The 24108-nt window shown below is 41.4% G+C and overlaps 1 long non-coding RNA gene across 1 annotated transcript in view; it reads right to left on the bottom strand.

The window, feature by feature from the left end:
* Nucleotides 1-23848, bottom strand: part of LOC120411791 — a 70412-nt gene extending 46564 nt beyond the window's left edge. Inside the window, exons 1-6 of the long non-coding RNA XR_005604312.1 lie at nucleotides 23463-23848; nucleotides 12363-12399; nucleotides 9457-9670; nucleotides 7506-7594; nucleotides 3088-3238; nucleotides 1783-1876 (exon numbers count right to left, since the gene is read on the bottom strand). This is a non-coding gene — a long non-coding RNA (uncharacterized LOC120411791). The remainder of the gene's footprint in view (nucleotides 1-1782; nucleotides 1877-3087; nucleotides 3239-7505; nucleotides 7595-9456; nucleotides 9671-12362; nucleotides 12400-23462) is intronic.
* Between the last annotated feature and the right edge of the window lie 260 nt (nucleotides 23849-24108).

Genomic DNA, 24108 nt, shown 5'->3' with positions numbered 1-24108 from the left:
TTTGACAGCATGACTGCCTTTACATTTCAGGGAAAGCCTGTACAAAGGGATGGCTTCGGAGCTTGGCTCCCGTATGTGCTCCTAGCTCGTAACACGGTGAAATTAATAGCTATTTCTATTTCCTCTGGCAGGGAGTTTTGCAGTCGATGTAGGATTGCATCTCCTGTGACCACAGGGTTTCTCAGATTTCCCAACAGTTTAATTGCTCTATGCTACGTGAGGTTGCATTTTCTGAGAGAAGGAGCTATCTTGTACAGCCAGGGCTCTGCAAAGCAGCCAGCATTCCTGAAACACAGTCTTTGTTCAGTGACTAGTAGGGAAACAAAATCAGTAAAATTTCAGTGGATAAAGAACCACAATCAAATATTAAGCTTATGCTTAAAAATTACTGTCAGATAAAGTCAGGAAGGAAAAGAAGTTTAAAGCAAAAACTTGACTATGGAATGATTTAAGTATCTTCATTTCTGATATTAAAATTCTATAACCCCTTGATTTCTAGAAGGGGAAAAGGGGGGAAGGGGAAAAAGAAAGAGACAACCAAGTGAGTTGGATGTCTGGACAATCAATGAAACATAGACAATCAATGAAAATACTTGGTTTGTTTTTACTTTCCCCTCTTCCTGAATGAATTAATGAAACTCTTGAACTTTGGCCTCTTTTTTAGACTAGAGCAGCAAGGAGACTGCCTGACTTAACATCCCCCACAACCCACAGCAATGCTGATGGAAGATTTTAGTGTGAGAACACTGTGTGCTCATTTGGCATTGCATTCCCTAGAGGGAATATGGTAGACAGTGTATAGATTAAATTTAGCTAGATTTGGACATTAAGATACAGTACTTGGTGCCTTGATAGAAAAGATCAAGAGAGGTCACTCTATGTGGTTTTCTTTGTAGGTTTATAGTGCTTTTGCTTTTCTCATTTCTTTTTCCTTTTCTTTTTATGGCATTATTGTTGAATAGGAGACAACCATTCCATCTTTCTTAGTGATGCTGGTTAGACAATATAGGAAGCTTGTGTCACATAAATAATCAGGATTCTCTGAAGCACTCAAAGCCCTTTCAGCATGCTTCATAATTGATTTCAAGTGTCTGATGAAAAGTCAGGCCCTGTGACACAGTTCTCCTTTGGCTTCAAAATCAAACGGAGAAAAATTCCTGCCACAGGACAACCAAAACTTCAAGTCTGAGAGTTTTCTGGGGTTTCTAGTTTTACATGAAACACCACTATTCAGTAGGTATCCTCAGCACTGCACCAGCTAATAACAACACAGCTATAGTTGTCTGCAGCCACTGCCTTGCAGACAATAAAAAGACTCACTTTTTAAGAGTGGTGCCAACAACAGTTTCAGGTCATTTCCCCACTGGCTTTTCCTGTCTGGAATGCCTTTCAGAGTTTTGGCTCTGTTGACACTGCAGGTTAAATGAAACAAAAAATCCAAACAGAAGCCACAAAACTCAGCAACTCAGTCTTTTTGATCTACCTAAGTGTTTTTAAGCCTGCTCATCACCATGGGATCCAAGTACCCCTTTTCACATTTCAGTGTTTCCAAAACGATCAAGTCATGGTAAGACCATAATACTTGAGTGGCTGTTGCAAGAAAAGACTCCTTTAGAGAAGAAACAAATCCTTTTCCCTAGAAATAACCCTGAACAAGACAAATTAGAGGTGGAATAGGAGAAAAAATAACACGGCTGTTTTTCCTTGGCAAAAAGATTAGTAGAGTTGGCAACATATGGAAGCAGAGTTGTAAAGAGTTGGATGAAAATGCTTTCCTCTAACCTTCAAGTGCAAAAAGGTCACAGTTCTTTCAAAGAGCTTCCCTTGGGATAACATGAATATGGATCATCCCATACTTCATGGATTGAATAACCATCTGAAAGGAGAATAATTTGAGATAAACTGAGATTAGTTTCTTGCATTGACATCTGCTTGGAAAATCTAGTACAAGGGTCATTTGGCTTGCTATGTTAACGATAATACTGCCAACAACCAGTATCTAAACACTGAGAAATTTGTAAAGATCTGGCACATTACATCCTGCTTAATAAATTCAAAGATTTGAACATGACAGCGTATTGTAATGTAGTAATATAATATAGTAAATTTGCAGAGCCAGATTCAACCCATAAGGAGACCCAACACTGATTTCAATACACATGCTTACTGCAATAATGCGAATTATTTGAATACGTACTTAGCCAAATGCATACTAACAGCACTACATATGGAGTGAAGAAAAACTGTGCTCCTTTTTTCTCTGTATTTTATGTAATCATACATATTTGCATTTATATTTTTGCAATAAGAAAAGTATACATTTAAATGCAAGGCAATATTAACTGTTGAGAAGACCTGGCTGGCATGCTTTAGTTAACATGAGTTAACAAAATCACAGTCATTTCAAAAGAGGCATGGTAAGTTTTTGACGAAAGGAAAGCAGCCAAATCAAAGAGAAGATCTGCTTGAGTCACCCAAGACAGACAAACTGGTCAGGGGACAATGAAGAAAGGGACAGGATAACCACCAAGCATCAGCCTGGGAGAGGCAAGTTAGTACTGGTTTCTTGATTCCCCCACAGCAAATGGTGAGACTGATCACCCACTGGTGTGCCTGAAAAACAGCTCCCTGTCTTACGTTGTTACTTGGGGAGTCAAAATGAACATCCAGGATAAAAATCCTCGTTCTGGAAGTTCCATTGGCAAAGTTTTACCATACGTCCTTCCCACAGAAAGACGAAAGTTTTCAATTATCAGAGATTAGTCATGGTATATCCGCTGGGATGGGCTAACCACCACGGTCGTCTTTTCACTCCCACAGAACACCTGATGAGAAGGCTGTGGACAGAGCAGGAAGGCATCTGGAAGGGCCACAGGCTGGGCATAACATTGGACAATCCCTATGCTTCCACAAGATAGAAATGGAGAGGCATAAAAGAAATGGGCATAGACTAACAATCGTGTTCTTGTTCCAAAAACGGAGCTGTGCAAAGAGTGAAAGTTTTCTCCAACAACTACATTCCTCTGTCAGTAGCAAACATGGGAGAAGTGACCCAGTGCTGTTTTGTTATCCAAGACACAAGCATACCTCTTTGGGCACGTAGAGAGAGTTGGTGGAAGCGGAGGGGGAAGCTGGGCAGTGTGGAGAGATGGCTCGCTAATCCTGTCAGGAGAAAAAGTGTTTCACGTCACTCAACAGCATCTCCACAGGGCAGTTGCAGGAGAAGCGCTGACAGCCCCTGAAAGGAATCACAGTCAGTCATCCTCCAACAGGAAGAGGTCGGCTTTGACATGAAGCTTATAGGGTGGGGGAGATGAAAGTGTGGGGGAGGGACATCTGGGCTCCATGTAGGATTTCACCTTCCTCAGCCCTATGAGCAGTCCCGCCTGCTTCCAGCTAGCCTGTCCTTTCTGACCCCTTCACGAAGCAGTTCTGTAGCTCTCTCATTTCCCAGCTTTCAAAACTTAAACTTGCCAACCCTGCTGCCAAAAGCAAAGACAGAAATAACATTGGAGTTGATAGCTATTTCAACCTAAGGAAGAGCTGCAGGGACAGAGCAGGGGATTCTTGCCACATGTGACACAGAGTACCTACCATACCACAGCACACGCTGATAAGTACATTTTGCAACCAATTTTACAGACTTAGCCTGCTTTTCTTTAGACAATGTTTAGTCACTTTCAGTCAGTGGTGCACTTGAATGATTCTCAGCAGGAGAAGCAGTAAATAAGTGTAGGCGAAGAGGTGAAACGTCTACAGAAGGGATGAAGTCACCCAAGGCATCAACAGGGTTAAATAAGAATGCACTTTAATCACATCATAAATGTCTACATTGGCACAGAGTTACCACCTCCAATGTAAAAATCAGAAATCATACAAAATAAATGTTATCTACGTTCTACCTGGCAGCCACAAATCTTCCCTGAGTTCATGGGATTCATCATCCCCACACCATGACAGAGCACTCCAAGGGACAGGGTGTTCAGCTGTGGCCAAGGACCTAAATCTTCCTCCCAGAAGACACTTCATGTTTTTAAAACACAAAGGTGCCTGGGTTAGAGATGGGCATCTGGAGTTTTACACAAGATATCCCTAACTGTCTAGGAGGCTTATACAGCATTTTTACTGCAGCACACTGCCTGCTTAGTGCCACTCTCTCAGTGGCAGCAGCCACACATCCCTCTCAGAGACCCTTGTCCTTCTCTCCTAGCCCTCAAAACCCCTTGAAAGAGACAATAATTCTGGCCTCAAAAAGCAGGTGAAAACTGCTATTTTCTGATACATGACATCATATGGGGCAGCCCCTCATCCATCAGTGGGGAATAAAATTCAGAGGTCTGGCTGCTCCTTTGCTTCAGTTGCGCTTCAACATCACTTTTTCCCTGCTTTGGTGGATTAAAGCTGAAAGGCTTTACAGGAGATACGTCTGTTACAAGGATGTAAACAATAAATAATCATAGGAAAGAGAAAGAAAGACTGATTTATTGAAGACTATTCACTTTTATAAAGTAAATAACTGAACTTTCAATTTAAGTGGACATTTTTACTGCCAAATAAATCTCCTTCCACAGATATGAGAAGAGACTTCATGTAGTACACGGAAAAGGAAATGCTAGAGAAATTCAGATAGTGCCAGTGAGCAGACAGGGCCAGACTCTTGATAGATGCTGTTGGTTTAGACCAGCCTAGGATTGTTTATATACTCATCTGCCATTGAATGACAGTACTCTATAGTAAGATATAGCAGACATAAACAAATTGCTGTTGAGTAAGGGAAAAACAGCCACATGCCTATCCCCAGCAGCCTTCACATCACAAAAACTGCAAGGACCTTGATATTTGCTTTGCCCAAATATGGACCACCAGGACTTTTGAGATAAGCTCCTAAAGTTAGGTACTGCGTCTATTTTTACGTTTTTAAATGTCATACTTCTTCAAAAAACATTTGACTACCCAGCAGTTCCCCTGGACCACAAAGAGAAGTGGCAACTTTCAGCACTAGATAACTGATCTATCTTTGTGGATTCTGATGGAGATGGGACTGTGGACTGATACGCATATCCAGAACCAGAGCTCAGGAATGTTCAGTATTGGCCACTACCTGCCTTGTTGGGAAAGTTCTCCCAAAGGACCAAAGGTCAAATTATGGTTACTAGACAGAGAACCCCACTGTAAATGAGAATGGACTGATATATCTGATGGGCCACCACAAGAGCAATATTTGTACCTGGTTTGTTACCTGAATCAGGTGCTACATTTGGACACAACCAGTTTCTAGTGAAGATGAATGTGACCTGAGTTTCTTATCACTTCCAAGAAGTGTTCAGGCCAAAACCTGAGGTCTTAATATCCTTTGCCAATTTCTGCTCTGCAGTTTCTATACAGTGCCGTGGTAGAAATAACACCATTTTCTTGGTCTACATGGATTATTTCAACAGCCTAGAGAATTTAAAACCTATCCTCCTTAATTTTCACCAGCTACTCCCTCTAACTGTCCTTTTCCAATGAACCAAAGCTTATTTCTTTTTGATCTCATTTCCAACAAATTCAAAGTACAGTTGACATTCCCTGAACTAACATAACAGATATGGGTATATCTAAAACATGTGAACTCAGGAGAGATTTGGAAAGTTTTATGTATGTGAAATAATTGAATTCACACACCACTGACTTTTATCTCAGAGGATGGCCACACAAAATGCTGAGTGTGATTCCTAAGTGATGAGATACTACTGCACTCATTAGATTTCCATCTGATCTGATGGACAATCTTAACAATTTTATGGAATGTGATCTATCCCTCAGGCTCAGAGTGAACTCTGACAGGTTGTAATTTTAAAGCTCCAAAACATGAATTTGTGGGAGAGACTTGCAAATCTAAAAAGTTTTTGTATGAATAAAACCAGAGAATAAGACAACTATGGGAGAAAGGCGAGGAGGAGAAAGAAATATATCATGCATATTTTTTATATTTGTTTTACTGTTGTACTTCACTTTATTTTCAATTAGTCTACCTCTGAGGCTTCTTCTATTTGTTAGCTTAAAAATTAGTAATCCTGACTTCAACAGTAAAGAGCTGGTTAAGATTATTCTTCTTCCAGGTACAAATACAATGGATCTTCCAAAATACATAGTAGACTTTTTCAAGTTGTGGCTGGTGAATTTCAAGAGCTCCCCCTGCTTTGTGACCACATACAAGAAAGCCACATTTCTATAGCCGAATCAAGCAGATTGCAGACTTTTCTCTAGACTTGGAGCAGGCTTTGAAGTCAGAGACTCAGAGTGATGAAATTAAAATGCAATAGGACATTAGTTCACTGAGTTCATGTACCAGCAAAAATCTGTTGTAAGATTTGAAACTGAAGTTAAAAGCACAGTAAAGATACAAATTCCTGCTAATCTGAAACTTTCTCTTTCTCACCTTGTCATAAAAGCCCTTTGTGCCTGTAGCCACAGTCCCTTATCTATCCTGCAGACTCTGCCAAAAGGAAGCTGACACCTCATCAGAAGATATCTGAGGAGAATGGTACTGCTTGAATCCTGCCTCTATCTTCAGAATGATATTTTTGTCTATAAGGGATGGCAAAGGATTTCCACAGGCAGATGAATCATCAGAAAATGTAAGCGAACAGCTCATAAAGAACATGTCCTCCTCATAACCAGCCAGTTGGTTTTCAGTTTCATGTTCTCATTTTTAAAAAATACAAATTCAGCTGCAACTGCATCTTTGCCTAATGCCTCTGAATTCCACTTCCCTAACTGCTACCCTGGAATTAGAACCAATTTAATAATCATTATAAATGCAAATAGGATTTTTTCGTTCACTGCCAATACTACTCTGGTAGCTGCTGTGGTAGTTGCATAACTTTACAGCATTAAATGTTAGCTATCCCCCTTAGCAGAAGCTGAGCACTACAGTTTTTCTAAAGAGATCAGAGTAGGCAAAGGAAGCCAGTGCTGTGTGTGAGAGACTTAAGCCTGCTCAGCTACCATGTAGTGTCTGCAGCTCCTGTAGGACCTTGCAGGGTAAGGCTGAGCAGGCACCAGTTATGCTGCAGTAAAAAAGATACCCTTTAGCAGTAAAAAAATACACAGAGCCACTTCCTGTCTTATTCATTAGCAATGTTTCCTTTTTTTTTTTTCCCCTCCATGTGTTTACATGCCATTTCTGCAAAAGAAATCTTGGACACCTAAGATTTTTTGCTCAGTCATTGGTTTTGACCCCTTGTGTATCAAAGTGCAACTTTTCATGGATGCCCTTTTATTACAATATTTGATTCCAGAGAAACAGTTCAGCAGAAACAGAGGTAACGATGAATACAGAATAATGGAAAATGAATGACAGGTAATACTGATCTTTATTCAGGAGCATGTTTTTAAGCATATAAGCATATTTTAAGCATGAGCTTTTATTGTGCATGGCACAGTCATTTAAAATATAATTCTCCTAAATACTCAGGAAAAACAAAACTTGCAGTTAGCAAACCCTTTAAGTGTGTGCTTACCTTTAAGCCTGTAGAAATGTTAACTGGAGTAGTCATGTGCCTGGAGTTAAGCATGCTTAGAAATACTTCACTGGACTCAGAGCCAAAATCTGTTTGCAGTATGGTTTGGGAATAGCAAAGGACAGAGAACAAAAGGAACAGTTATTCAGAATTTGGACAAATAGCTGTAAATACATTTTTTGGTGTTATTAAGTCAATATTGGCTCTGCTCAGCACACACTGACTGAACACACAATCCTAACAATCACAGCTGAAAAACACAGACCATCGACGTTTATTGATTTAGACAAGATCACTCCTCACAGGAGAGTGAGCCTCTAGTTTTACAGACCTTTTAATTCCCTGTACACCATTCCTTTCCCTTTTACAAATCTCCTGCTGTGAAACTCTAATGCACTCTTGAGACACTAAAAATCATGGAACTAGCTCTGCAAATTGTCCATCAGCCAAAAGAGGAAGCAGCTCCCAAGACCAAGGAGTTTAGTCGCTGCTATCCATGCTGTTTTTGTCTAAAAATAAAGCAACAGAGTCACCACATACCAAAAATTGAAATGTTGTTGCAAAAGATGTAATAGCTGCATATCACTGGTTTTTCTAGTGGTATTACCCTTTAGCCATCTCTCAAGCCCCCATAAAAAGTACCCAGTATCTGGGGTGTCTACAGGAAAAAACCATTAATTTCTTACTTTCAGCAAATCCAATATTTCATGCAAATGGAAGTAATTTCTGCAATACAAAAAGTCCTTTCAGAAAATGCTGAGCTGATTAGTACTATGGAAAAGTGGAACTAATTACTCTAGTGATATAACAAAAAAAAAGAAAAAATGAAGTTAAAAATTAAAGCCATCCAATTCTTGCAAAAAATAGTGGCATATTTCCCACATATGCAGCCTTTGTGCAACTGAGTAAAAGTATGAGCAAGATAACCACAAACCTCCCGAACCCATAAATGCAGGTCTCATTGCAAATCCTTAAGGACCAGGAATGTATCAAAAGCCTGTACAAAATGTTCACTCCTAGGCTCGATTACTCTTCAGGAACTCCCCAAAAGGGCCAGTTTGCTCCCGAAAAATGAGGTGCACCAGCACAAACCTTATCTGTTCTTCCAATCCCATGTGAGCTCAAGGCAGAGACCTTTCGCTGGCCCTTCACTCCATGGTAAATTTCACCTTTGGAAAACAGAGGCCATGGGCTTGTCTGAACAACACGCGCCCCTTTTTTTTGAAAGAAGACTGTCAAGGCTACAGAGCCAACTCATTAACCTATCCCCCAGCAGTTCCATCTGGATGGTCTTATCTGTAGGAATCTGGCCTTTCATTTATTTTTTCAACCACCATTTGTGACAGAGTTTCTTAAAAAACAGACTCATGACTTATTATTAGCACATGGGCAGGTCAGCACACAGGTTTATTTGCTGTTAACCAACATCCTAGCATGCTGTGTTTAAAATTTCCAGAGGGACTGTGAATAGGCCATAAAAGTAGGAGGTTGAATTCCTGAAGGTAAGAGCTTGTGATGGGACCACTGTCAAACCAACTCATACTTTCCTCTGATAACCCTTGAAAATCACTATGCAAAGACATACAGTTCAAACATATGTGAGTCCCTGACAATTCCCTTTTTTAAAGGCACTTTGATGACCGGCCTGTAACACTTCAGCTGTGCCACTCAGGGAATAACGGGAAAAAAATAAAGCATCAAACTTTGAAAATGTGCAGTCCATCCAGAAAATGTAAAAGAAGGGAAGAAGCCAGGATCAGGAGAGAAAGGAAGGGAAAGACATAAGAGAAAAAGAAAATATTCCCACTAAAGCATATGCAGCACAATGCCTGCAGGCTATTATAGAGAATAAATACTCCCATCACTCTTGTCAGGGGCAAGCCCTAAGAACAGGGTTGTGACCAGCTGGACACTGGGGACAATGCTTGGAAGGCAAGATCCCATTTTCTACCTGGCATGTCTATCAGATCTCAGGCCATTCAGAGCTTCACCCCTGGAAACACTCTCCAAAGTAGCTGTGCCCCTTATTTTTGGAATATCACGCATGCACACAGCTGGACACCACATCCCAGGAAATTATTCCTAGTGGAAGAAAAAAATACAGCATCACCTCCAGAAAGAATTATCCACTCATGGCTTTCATCTTGCGCAGAGCACTGAAAAGCCTGGAGAGAGATAAATGTCTGTTATACAGGGATTTACACATTTCATCCAGACAATTGACTTAAATTTCAAGCATGAGGCCAGAATTGATCATTTATCAAGTTAATCTTCATGATATATTTAGTGTCTAACCATAATACCTTCAATTGCTTTCACAGTCAGCAGAGACTGGGCAGGGGGAGAGCACCTGTTAAGAATCAAGAACTGAAAAAGAGCTGTGCAGTAGATTGGAGTTATAAATACTGGCCTCGATCCTGCAAACTCTTGGCATCCATGGAGAGCCAGTGTGAATGAAGCTACAACTGGCTGCCTTAGTGGTCTGATAATTGTCTATCTATATTAAGCAGGGACCATCTTCTTAATTCATTGTGAGACAGGGAAAAGGATTAAATGCTCAGCCATGGTCCACTGTTTCTAGCCTCATGAAATGAAGCAGAAAAAGAAGGTAACTTGATTACAGCAGTGACTTAAATTGTTTTGGTATCCAGCAGCTTCCTTTCACCACTAGTGTCTTGATGCTTAGTCATCACTAAGAAACTTTGGGTTTGCTTCTCACTCATTGTATTGCTCCTGCCAAAAGCAAGTATTAAAATATATTCATATAGTCATTGATTATTCATTAATCATTGATGAATCCCTCCACTCTCATTTACAAGATAGCTTTTTTAAATCATGAGCTCTTTCAGCCTATTAATGGTCAGAATCTTATTTTCTTTCCTGAAGGAATGAAAGCATAGTCTTGCAAGTAATATTTGAAACCCACAGCACCAGCTAAAACTGTGAAACCTCTGACTAAAACTGAAAATTTAGTAAGGAAACATCTTTAAAATGAAATCAGTCATTTCCCAAAGTTCTGCGTCTTAAAATTCAAAACTGAACATTTTAAATTATTTTTATCTTTGCTGAACTGAAGTACAAATACCAGAGAAAATACTCCAAACTCTATATGGGGCTTACAACTTAAATCCTGCTGACTTTTGGTAAAACCTACGCTCCTGAATCTCCTGGATAGATTTTCAACAAAGCTTTGTCTTTTTTGGAAATGACCACTGCCAATTTTTAACATTTGCTTTGTTTTTCAGGCTATCCTTCCTATATGTGATATCTAATTTTATTTTAATTGTTCTCCTAGATCAGTTTAACTGAAAACAAAGAGAGTAAACTGTTCATTCTTAAAACCAAAGGGTCCTGTGTGTGCCATGGTAAGTCTAGAAGAGTGTGTGTAGGCCAGTTTCTTGGTTGTCTGTAATCATCACACGTCAGTAAGTGCTGACTTACAACAATACTACATGCTGGGGGGGGGAAAAAATGACCCCTTAGATCTCTAATTAAATCACCCTCTTCCCTCCCTCTAGCTCTACCCTTTCATTTGATGACCACTTCCAGAACCAGTGGGAGGGGGGAGGCAGCTACTGGGGATCAAGCAGAGGAATGGAGGAGGCTTCGTGGGTTGTTTCCCAACCCACACGTCGTAAAAAGTGGCTTTTCATTCTGATTTTGTACAACACCTCGACACCACAGAACCCTGGATAAAGACAGGGTTTTCAGCACTCCTGTAATTCAATTAACAGACTTGGGGGCCACTGAAGTTATTCCTTGGTGTCACTGGGAGACAAGCTGGGGGGCTGCAGCTCTACAGTCAGATTCAGAGGAATACAATTACTTCCAGTCCTGACTTAAATATTGGCATTGATATAGTGACCAATTGTAAGGGAGTGTTTTCACTGCCCAGATGAATGAGAAGCTCACATTCAAAATCATTGCTGCATGGAGTGTCTAAACTGAACTTTTACATGACATTTTGCCTTCAGTTCAGTAAGCCCATGCACAGATCACTAACATGTGAAAGTCAGACACTGAAGAGAGACTAAACCTGTAAATTTGCATTTGTACATTTCTTAACTCTCTGGGGTGAGATCTGGATTACCTCTGATATGCAAAAAAAAAAATTAAAAAAAGAATAATGATGTCAGGGTGAAAATTCCCACATGGGTAGCAGTGAAACAATGTTGTTTTGTCCATTTATACTCAAGAATGGATTTCACTTCAAAATGGGGGGAAAGATACAGGATCTGCATTAATTACAAGCAATTTGAAAAACAGCAAGAAGTACAAGCCAGGCTACACAAGGTAGATGAAAGCTACTTTGGTCTGACTTTTGCTTTCTTTTCTGAACTGCTGCTTGCCTAAGTGGCAAGCAGCGGAGGTCAGAGGCCAAACGAAAAGGATAAGCGTCAATGGGAGGCCCCTGTGGTGTGACACAAGTGCATAGTGGTATATTGTCCACAGCCCATGAAGAACTTGTCAACAGCTCCATGAGAATCCCTCAAAGGAGCGTCTACAGTTTCATTGCATCCTGCTCCCTGGAGGCAGTGGCAGATACCCAGGGAAGCAGCAGCTATAAAAGCAGGATGGCTCTCTAGGAGTTCTGCTGTCTTCGAGTATTTGTTTTTATATACTGGCAAAAAACATTATCAGTAGAAAAGGCTTCCAAATTACTGGGAAGTTCTACTCAAGAAAGAATAGCTAGATCAAAATTTAATTATGCCTTACAAAGCTAGATGTCAAAAATACAAATAGTATTTGCTAAATTGGCTCGTATTTGCTAAATTGGCTCATATTTGAGCCCCTGCAAAACCTTCTTGTGACATCCCAATGCCCAGACTCGCACTCTCCTGTGAATCATGGACTCACCTAAGCAGCACATCAGGCTTTGATGAACCCAGGTTTCCTGCAAGGGAAATAACCAAGACATAGTGTCCTTTTCATGAAAAATTAAATATCAAGTTATCCTCTGAGATGCAACCTCCTGCAACAGGCAAGCTCTAATTCCTTCTCCCCACTGCAGTTATCAAGGACAGCATGAAAAGCATCTACCAATACATGATAATGGTCGGATTTTTCAACCCTGGTATATAGCTAATGGAGTTGAGCAGAAGAGAACTTTTCTCATAGTTAAGGAGAAATTCTGCCTTTCTAGAATAATCAGTTTAAAAGTATGCAACAGCACACACATTGCCTTTGTTCTGGTTTTATATAGCTCCTGGAACAACTGAGTAAGAGCCCAGGAAAGGGCTTTTAGGCCTAACATCATACAAGTAATAAATCATCGTCCTGATTCTATTTTGAACAGAAACCAAAAAATAAGCTTGAACTGAATTCCGTCTGTAACAATACAGACAATAAAGAGGTTCACCAGGAAAAGAAATCAGAAGAAACTAAACAGCATCTGTTTGGTGGATAAGGCCCAAAAGCATTGAGGATGGACATGCAGTCAGGTTTATTCATAAAGAAACAACAGGACTAATCAGAGAGTGAAAGTGTAGGGGAGTAAAAAGTGAAATAAAGTAACATTTTGTCCTCTTGGCAGTGGATTTTAAAGAAACTGCATCTTGTGTTTCTGTAGAATGGGTAAGAAATGGGTTTGGGGTTGCAAAGCTCATTTTAATGAATCTCTTCTGTCTCTAAACGATTCAAGCATTCTGTATTTTCTACCTTACTCTCCAACTCTCCCTTAATCATAATTTTAAACACAATAAAATATGCAAGAAATGAAGACGGATCCCAGTATCCCAGTCACGTAACTTTAATGCAGTGAAGGAATTTTTGCCATCTGAGAGGCTGAGTCAGATTTCTGTATTACTTTTAACCATTTGTAGCTGCCTACAGGCATTTCTGTCAAGTTTTCTGACTTTCAGCTGCATTACTGCAGATCAGCTGTATTGAAATAAATGGGGTTATGGCAGCATAAACCGAAACACAGAGATTAAGCAGACCCTGGCACTGTAAACATGATGCCATTTGTGAGATGAAATGTCACATGTTTACATCCACTGCTCCCCAAACCAGAAGAGCTCAGTCTGTCTCACTGAGCAAAGCAAAATCGAGAGCAGCAAGTTTTTGGAAAATTGACTGGCAAGTAACTAAACCATAAGTCATAAATATTAGAAGATGAGTCAAGCTTCTCTGAATGAAATACTGCCCAAATCATAATAAAATAAATACTTTATGATTGTTAATAACAACAGTAATGTACAGTTGTTTTAACTTCTGAGGGGTCTTGAAAATGCTGGCAAATATCAGCCAGCCAAGCCTGACAGCATCCCACACCTTCAAGAGACATTCAGAGACACTAGAAGCAGCATTTTCAACTGTGAGTTGAAACCAAGAGAATCCAACTTGAATTAAGTCTTGCTGTTCTCAATACTGGCACCTGCATCTCCTGTTGATCCTAGCAGGAACTGTGACTTCTTCAAATCTATGAAAATTTGGGTTTCAGACCCAGGCCAAAAGCTGCCATTGGAGCACAGTCCCTCTGTTCCAAGCAAGGTATTTGCATGCTTATGCCAGAGCTGAGTAGACAACGTCCAAGAGGAGTCCCAGTCCCTGGACTGAGGGGTCAGAACTTTTGTCTTTGGAGCCTACTACAATTTAGTTTACATCTTAGCATTACAAGCACTCAAATAAACCTTGGCACTTGAACCCACATAGCTATAATTCAATCCCACTCTTAACACTAAGCTTCCCTAAAAGCAGCCTGCCCAGAGAGCAGCTGCCTGCTGAGAGCTGCTTGCTCAGGGAAGAGGAGCGATGAGGCGAGCAGGCTCACTGGGAAGCACAGGCCTGCACTGAGCCATGCTGCTGCTGCCACAGGGGAGCAGCTTCATTTGGGCACACGTGAAGTGTATTGTGCTCTCTGCACAAAGCCATGCTTTGATCAGCTGCCTTTAGAAACCTGGAGGAAGCCCCTTTTAAATAGAGTATTTGAACCTTTGGCGATATCTGAAAGTTTCCTAGTAGGATAGAAATGCTTAGGAAATCACAACTATACTCACCCTCAGAGGCCTCATTTACTGGTTTTGTCTTGTGAGTTCATTCCCCAGTTATATCAACAGGAGATGGATGTGGAAGCTGAAGACCTTAAGGGATCACTCTACTTCTCCTCTCTTAAGGCTCAAAGCCCTAAACAGAAGGGCATCCAAATTAACTAGACACAGCTTTCAAATCCACTTTCAAAACTGACTGGTCCTGTTCCCTCCACCCCCTTTAAAGTCAAAATTTGCTTCAGCTTGTGCAAGCAGAATCAGGCTGTTTGTCCATCCCCACAATGATAGGATCAGCCCTAAACATGAGTAGTCTGCTCTGGCTGCCACAACACACCAGCACATGATCATTTCTTACAGGCTGTGGTTCTGAACAGAGCTGAATTCACTCCCTGGGATATTCAGTGCTAATGCAAGGAAGGAGAAGGAAATTGGAAACTTTCTTCTGCAAATCCCACGAAGTATTCCATAGGGTTTTCAGAAATGATAGAAAAAGTCGCTCACAGACCTCATCAACTGTTAAGGGAACACAACACAGAAACAATAAACCCTTCAGAGTTCTTTGTGGAAAATGGATTAGAACAGTCTTTTGAACAAAAGCATAATAATCTGGCCTGTGAACATGGGATGTTGGCTGACTTGAGGGAAAACCAAGCAACTTAAAGGTGCTGCTAAACTTCTGCTCCTCTGTCCCGCTGAGACTATCCTGCAAAAAGCCAGTCCTGCATTATGACAGGCAACTTGACTTCATTGGATGATGGGCACTGTAAGGAGATGCAGAATGGAGAGAAACTAAGCAGAAAGAAAACAAAATTTATTTGAGTTTTATTCACAAACCCACCAATCCCTGGAAAATCATAGTGTAGAATAAGCACTGACCTCTAAAAATGAAAACCATGTTGAAAGGACTAAATGTCACTGTAGAATTAACAGATAAACAGAATCTTTCCCTCCAATGGCACCAGTACTATGTGACTTTTAATAAATTATGTGAAAACAGATTTACAGGCTCATGCCCCAAACTTATGCCTCCTTTGATAAGAAAACATGCAAACATAATGATCTAGAGAAGCAAATTAAATTCCCAGGACTGGATCATATTCAGAATAAAAACAAAGAGGTTCTTCAAAAGCTAATCTCTCAGAAGTCTCAGCACAACATGATACTCTCTCAAGGTGCAGATTTCTCTACCTTGCTGCTTAAGTATGCTTTACTATGCAGAGCATAACAATAAGGAGCTTTTTTCAAATTCAGTTAAAAGCTAACAAATTATCTTAAATGACAAAAGAAGAGAAACAAGACCCTAAACCATGAAATTAGAAGTTGTAGGAATCAAATTCTCAGACAAATACAGAGATGTCACTCTACTAATTGGCTATTAGATTCATTGACTTTACTAAAATCTAGCATAGTGTTTTCTTTATCAGCTATGTCAGGCATTTCTGAATAAATATATTCAGATATCCAAAGCAACACCTGCAATGAAAGGAGGTGAACTTTATCATTACACTGACCTGTAAACAAAGCCAAATGCCAAGGGTGTTCCAGGGTGCATCACCCTAATGAAACTGGAGCTGGCAGTTGCCTTCCTACTAATTTCTCAAAATCCAAAACATGAACCCACAGGATTTACAGACCCCCCTCCCCAAAGCCTTCCCACTCACACCCTTTCCCATAGAACTTGCCTGCAGAAAGGACCAGCACCAAAACATGGGAAGCACACCCCATTGTCTGGGCCTGTTACAGCTGCCACCACGGAAGTGCTGCACAAGGAACCCCAGTGGCAACAAACTTGCAGACTGGGTTAAGTCAGATTGGGACTTTATCTGGTAGTGAAGACAGAGCTGTAGATGTCTTATGTTCTAATAAACCAAAGAAGCTTCAAGTTCATATCCCTCTGGGGAGGGTTAACTTCCATGGCACAGCAAGAGGGTGTGAGAGCTGCTCTGGAGCAGAGGAGATCTCTGAGCTCCCTTCCTGAGTGCTGTCAGAAAAAAAGAAAATATTAAATACCTGGCTCCCAGGCTAGCTTCTTCCTACAAACTTCTCTGCAGAGCAATCCCAATTTCTGAATCGGCAAGGAAGACCTACATAGGCATATCTTGCATTCTAGAGGCATCATGTCAAGCGCATGACTGATGTTAGTCCAGCTGGTCACTTCAGATCAGTTACAAAAGCACCAACAGAATTTACTTTAACAAGTAAGAGTTTCTACAGATTGGAAATATATATCTTTAACACATCCACATTCTCTTCTGCTGAACCTGTGGAAAGCTTAAGGATATGTAAAATACCTGCAGGCTGATATCCCAATAACCCACGCAGCTCCTGGTTTTTCCACATTCAGATTGATCTTCAGGCTGTAATCACTAATATTCGAGTGTTCATGTTACCAAAACCTGGGGAATTGGTTAAAAGCATGAATCTAGAAACTGTTAAATTCTTTACTGTGTTCTGTTATTTGTATAGATATGGGGCTACAGAGTGGGGCACTTAGGTTTATTTTATTATTTTTAATGAAAGATCATATTCTCCCATCAAGTCTCTTACATGTACGTGTACCAAAACTTTCTCTGTCCTGGAACACACTGAGGACTGTTCTTCAACTCACCCGCAGAAGTTAAAACTGGGGTTTGGCATTTTTATATTTAACTAGTATATTCATTGGTAATAGTCCTGCATTGTTCTGAGGAATTTCTCAAATAATCAAACATGACTGCAAAAAAGACTAATATTGGTTTTATCGCTTTAAAATTGAACGTGCATACGCATGATGCAAAAACTATATTAAGTAATCCAGTTTAATCTGGATAATTATTTTAAATGCATACTCAAAACCCCCAAATGTGTCAGCCTACAAGTCCACTTCCTATGTTTTTCTATCTGCAAGATCTGCAAGTAATTTAGTCTTGTTTTCACAGAGCGCAAAGACATTCCATTTGTTTACACTAGAGACAAATTTTACTCAATTGACGCAATTCCATTGATTAAATAATGGCTTTCTTCCTCATTTTCGACAATTTCAGCCTTATATCATGACATAAAAGAGGTAAGTGATTGTCATCTCTGCTCATATTGTGTGACGGGCAGATTATCAGGTACGAGCCTCACTGCCCAGTGACAGGACCTTTTCAAGGACTGAATGCTCATACCCTGTTCTGAAAACTAGGCAGATGATTAAATAAGTCAACAAAGGGTCAACTGCAGGCCAACTGCAGGTGATTTAACTGGAGGGACCTCTAGTAGGTCAAGTGAAATAAAGCAGATATAATTTGTCCAAGTTCTGCATTAAAAATACTGTTGAAGACCAGCTTCTGTGTATCTGCCACCTTTGTGATAACCCTTCTTTAACAAGATTATTGGACATTCAGGTCCTCTTTACAGACAAAAGTCTGCTGATATTCCATATCAGCATGGAGCTTTGCCTCAGAATCAGATGCAGAATTAGCTGTTGCCTTTGAAAGATAAGGAAAATAAAATCCTTAGCAGTCCTAGTGAATAGAATAGCACTGTTGAAATACTTTCACAAGGAGAGAGGCCTTTGTCCAAATGTGTGTGCATAGTGCTAATCCCAAAAGCATTCCTATACCTGTCCACGGGCTCTTCAAAACTTCAGCATATAACACAGCCAGTTTTAGAGCCTTAAGCTTGTGGGACGAATTAACCAGCACACACAAGCCCAGGATGGCTCCGTTCCTTGGGCCAGCACAGGACGTCCCGAGGAGTGGGAGGCATCACAAGCCTTGGCACGGGAGTGGCGCCGAGAAGGGCTCAAGCACGGGGATGATGCCCACTTGTACTTCATCTCTTTTTAGCTAACTACCAGAAAAGGCTTTTTAAATCTTATTTCAGTGAAGTACCAGTGACATCTAGTGGGCATCTCTTCTACAGTCGCGCATCTAGTGGAGCAAACCCGGTTAATTTTCCCATTTCTTTGACGGAGGCTGCAGAGCAAGGCTCAGACAGAGAATGGTAGATTTAAAAGGAAACTAAATTTTTTCTAGTCCGTTTCCCTGCTCTAATGCAGAGCCAACTACAGCATAAGATAGTGATAAATCAAGGAGTAATGGCTTTAAACTGAGGGTAGGTTTAGATTAGATATTAGGAAGAAGCTCATCACTGTGAGGGTAGCAAGATACTGGAACAGGTTGCCCATCCCTGGACATGTTCAAGGATGGGGCTTTGAGCAACCTGGTCTAGTGAAAGCTGTCCCTGCCCATGGCTGGGGGTTGAAACTAGACTAGCTTTAAGGCCCCTTTCAACCCAGGCCATTCTGTGATTCTCTAATACTTGGTTTGTTTTTAACAAAAGCTCACACAAACAGACCTTAAAACCTTTCTGTGATGTAGCCACAGCCACACTGACCACACTGCCTCCTGAGCACTCCAGCAACAAGTTGGGCAGTGAATCACTTGCCACAATATGACACTCTTTCTTTCCCTGCTTGTCCTACTCAGGACAGACATGGAGAACAGAGAGTGCTTATAACTTACCTAGTTACCTGGATGAGCAATTGCAATTGCAGGATATATAAATGGTGCAGGCAGGTTAGTTACCTGCCTAGCCACTCACCTCTGCAACACACACATCCTCACTTTCTCACAAATGCATCACGGTTTGTCCAAAACTGGGGGAAATTTCACAGTTGCAACAAACAAACAAACAAGGGCGTAACTAATAACCCAACCAAATAGCAGTACTTCATTCCAAAAGGAAAAGCATGACTCCTCATTTTCATCAAGAGTTTCAAAAACAGTCTGCTCAAATTGCTCTGCTCACACTGAAGATTTTAGGTCCACAAGCTAGGGTTTAGCACACATGCAACAGTAGCAGGGATTTTAGAAGGGACAAAACCAGGCAGCTGTAGTTCCAAGTAGAACTTACCTGCATTTGCCTGTATATAATGTATCAGCAGTTAATCCTTTCCTAAATAACACTGCCTGAATGATATTTCATTTCTTAAAACATGGTACAGACTTGTGAGGTTTCAACAGTAATTCCAAACACTAAAACCAGCTAAAAGCTATAAAAACAACAGTAATTTATTTTCTGAATAAGATTCTACATAAGCACTTTATAGACACTCCTGAAACTTGCTTGAATAACACAAGGATTTTTTCTTCCTAAGCCCGTATCCAGACCTTGGCGGTTTCAGCTGCTGTGTGTGCTTCACACCACACAGCAACATCTGCTAGCAGTTAATTTGGAAAATGGGAGACTGTCACCACAAAATGTAGACCTTTTAAAATAAACACAAGAAAAATATTACCAAGCAAAAATAAAACTGCATAATAAATATAAGTGGGTGGTAGCTGCACACTGGTAGAGAGGATTTTATAATAGATCAAACAAATCACCAGACTGAAACTGCCCGCCAAAGTGTCAGTTTCAAGAGACTGATGTTGTCAGACTGAGATCTAGACCTCTCTCTCATCTTCCCTTGCCATTTCTGCCCCTGGAAATAAGAAAGTCCTAATTTTCTATTTACTTTCAAGGTGTGGTAATAGTAAAAATATAAATTTCCAAACCTAAATTTCCAAAGTACTCTGTCAGCAAGAAAAGCTTGGTCTTTCTTCTTTATGAGCTCTAACTTACAGAGGAGTGAAGGAGTGCACTCCCTCCCAACATCAGATGAAATATGGCTTAAAAACAAAGTCAGAACTCAGTTACTAGACCTTGGTGGAAGTGTTGTTCTCAAATGGACAAAACTGTTTGTATTAAATAATGGGGGTTGGGAAGAAAAGCAAAGTTTTTCCTTATGTCTTTATATTCTTCTGCATGAACAAAATCAAAATAATTCTGCAATCTTCAAAAAGAAAAAATAAACATGAATATTTATTTTTAAAATGTAGGAGGAAAAAATTCAGTGGTCCAGGTGGTATCAACTGGCAGAGGTCATTTTGTGAGCTTTGCCAAGTGGGGCTTAATAGATGTTGTCAGGATCACATTGAAAGAAATATCCTTCTCTCCTATGCCACTAAACCTCAGTCAGGAGTCACAAGCCCTCTCCTGTTTCCATTTAACTGGCAAAAGGAAATTTTCAGCTACAGCTATTGATGGAATCTCCTGTACTGGCTTTTCTCCCACTTTGGTGCTCTTAGGGAGTCTCCCCCAAGTTTTCAGAAAGACTGTAGCATCTTTAGTCATGCAGCATGTTGTCTCACACGAGTCAGGCTTGTGCTTGGCTCCAGCAGTTCAGACCTGTTGACTGATCACAGGGGAGTCTTACACACCAATGCTTAGGGAGAAGGGCTTTGTGCAAAGCTTCCCAGGAATCACACTAAAGAGAATAGTTGTTAAAAATAAAGTTGGAGCATTAAGGCTCTCAACTGGAGTGCTCAGAGTGGTTTGGTACACAAAATGATTTGGATTTGGCCAGTAGGTTTGATAAAGTTCCAGCTGAAGATAGTAGGGAAACAAAAAATGCTTTATGGGGCAGAATAGAATCCCTGTTGAACATCAACACTGCTGGGGGGGATTTAAACAAACAAGCAAACAAAACCCACAGAGATCAACTACCTATTTACCATTCACAGACATTTACACCTCTGTTGCTTTTTTCCCCTCATTCTGCCTTTTTTCCTGGGAAGACTGAAAGGTGAAAAGTGAGTGCAGAGAGAGCCACTTTCATGGCTCCCACACATGAATGCTGCTCTCAGCAGTTGAAGTTTACTCTTGCAAAGGGCAATGCTTTCAGGTGGATCCAGGCAGCTCAGGCAGTGCCAGCTCCCCACACATGGCACCAGCTCTGGGAGTCTCACCTGGAAGTGAGAGTCTGATCCGGATTTGTCTACAGTGCTAATCTCTCACAAAACCAGCTGAAATTATTGGAGACTCTTGACATCCCTGCTGCAGTCTAAAATCCCCTCTAGCACTGGTTTGGGCCATTTCTACCCCTCACATGGGCAGAGTAAAAACTAATGCATTGATATAAAAGCCTCAGGTAACTTCACAATCAGCACCATAGAAAGTCCACAAAAAGAGCTTTATAAATAAAGGATGCTTTGGAAACATATATGACCCAAAAGAGCAGGCAAAAAACATGAAATAATGAAGCGAGATTCTGAGTAACTGTCCATTCATGAAGTGCAGTCCATCCTGTTCCCTGTGCAAGGCTGAGCAGTCCCTAAGGTGCAAGCAACGTACAGGTGGAGAGGGCCTCTTCTGCAGTGGAAAAAGGCATTTTGGACAGGGGTGAGCCCTGCACAGTGATTTGTCTGGCCCCTCAGGTCTGCCAGGAGCTACAGGAAATGGTATTCCCTGCAGCAAAAAGCTGGCTTTTGTAGGCAACTGAATGTGCTGCAACTGATAGTACTCAGGTCAGATGTCAGAGGAGTTCTGGTGCCAGAAGGGTGATATATGGCTGGCATGAAGGGGATGGGGCGTCACCATCACCTTCCATCTGAAGATATCAAAGACACAGTCAGACATGAACAGATAACATCCACTGACACTTGGGGAAACAGGAATGCCAGTGGTTCCAAATATTTCTATCCCCAAGGTAATGCCAATGAGTTAACCCCTGTGGAACTTATAAGTATGCAAGGATATATGGTTATCAAGATAGAGAGAAACAGGAAGAAAAGATTTCAACCAGCAGTTTCAGGTGTGCCAAGTCACTCATTTCACTGTTTGATCTAAAGAGCTGTACTAGCCTAGGATTCCTCTTCCTTCAGAACGGATACATCCAGCAGACAAAGCTACATTTGCTATGGGGAGTGAAGCTGTTACTGCCACCCCCCTGCCCTGAGGCTGTCTCTATACCCCAGACAGCCTTTGGCTAACCAAGCCTGGTTAACCACGTCAGGCCTACGCTGTTTCCCCCACTCTTCTGTTGCCATGAGTGCAGCTAAGTAGCCCTCCATCCTTTTGCTCTCAGTGGGGTGAGGTCAGCACACGGCACCCCTCAGACACCCCAGCACTGGAAATGTTTCCATGCAGGAATCACTCTCTGTTGTCAAACCAAACCGGACTAGAGCTCGCGTGTTGGAGAGTCTTGTGTCTGTTTCACAGTGGTGATGGTGAAACTAGATCTGTTCACATGGGAAATATGCTGTGTGTTGGCTGCGACTTCATCCATAATCCATAGGAATCGCAGGTTGGGAATAGCACATCATCTGACACTTTTACTGGAGGTTCTCACTACCCTTTTATTACTGCAATATAAAGAGAGAGTCTGGCATTTAACTTTAATGATCTAATTATAATTGTCTGAGGGGCTCAGCTCTTTCTCACTGAGCATGAATGTCTCACATCCGTACTGACGACTAGGAATCTTCCCAGTGTGGTACAAGCAAATCCCTGGTGCCTTATCTGCCTTACAGGCTTTTACAGCTCAGATCTCCATATCCTTGCGTTGCATTGTTTCTCCAGAAACTGCACTACACATTTCAGAGCTGTAAGTTATGTTCCCCATTTTGGTTCTTCAGAGCAGCCAGTTCTCCCAAGAAGCATTTAAAGGGCTCCACTGACACAGCCTGGTTTGAAACTGGCAGGCGACAATGAAGACACACACAAGTCAGAGCAGCTTTTGCTCACACGCTTGGTTTGCTGTTCGGATTCCAGAGCTGGTTTTTACGTCTGTCACAGGGTGTCTGTCATCACTTCTCTTCAGAAGCCCGGCAGGGTATCCCAAGCAACAGCAGCTTTGCAATAGGGAAGAAGGTTCCTTTCTTCCCAAGGTTTTTTAGTGGCAAAATCTCAAACAACAGAGTGAAACAGTGTGTGCCAGAGCCCAAACTGGAGAAATTTTTAAAAAAACCAAACCAAGCAAAAAAAAAGCTTTTCTGCCCACCCATCTTTCCAGTGAGCCCAAACTCTCCCTGACTTATGGCAAGCACCCTGGAAAATACAAGATTTTTCCAAATTAGAAGACCATATGTCCCAACCACAGTTCCTTTCCAGGGAAAATCATAGAAAGTCCTCCCACATTCATAGTCTACTCCAGTGGGAACCAGAAATTCTTGCTTACCCTTTCTCCTGGGATCCTATGGGAAGAATGAACAGGGAGTGGTTTCAAGGAGGACTTTGTGGTACTAAACTCCAGACATGACCAGCATCACTAATTTTTAAGCAGATGCCTTGGAATCAGTTACACTCTGCTACCTTCTCTCTGCAAAAAGAAAGGAAAACACAAGTTCTTCTTGGTTTCAGACTCCCCTCTCAGCTCAGGACATGCACCACCACACTTCTGGTGACCTGTCCATCTGATGCTCTCATCCCAGCTGCTGGCCCCTGTGTTACAGCCATCCCAGCATTGCAAGAACCAGAGGGCCACAGGCACCCATATTCTCAACACACAGCTGTGGGCACAGGACCAGTTGCACATCAGCTGAGCCTGCATGTCTACCATGTTTCTTCAGTCCCTTTTCATCCATCAGATCCTGCTGGTGGGACCTCTTCCCACACAAAAATAAAAACAATAGTGCAGTCATCAAGAGGCCACCACTGCAGAGGCCACCACATGGGCCAGAGAACACAGGAGCCACAAGCAGGTGGCTCCTCAAGCCACGGTGCACAATCCAGCCAAGGACCACACCGGGATCCCTCCTCTGAGAGCCATAGCACACCTTCACCACCTCTGCTGCTACTCTGGGAGCAAGATGCAGGTAACTCCT

This window comes from Corvus cornix, chromosome 3, assembly GCF_000738735.6.
Source record: "Corvus cornix cornix isolate S_Up_H32 chromosome 3, ASM73873v5, whole genome shotgun sequence".
NCBI classification, from domain to species: Eukaryota; Metazoa; Chordata; class Aves; order Passeriformes; family Corvidae; genus Corvus; species Corvus cornix.
Note: the sequence above shows the minus strand (reverse complement) of the source record. Positions and strands in the feature narration are given on the sequence as shown.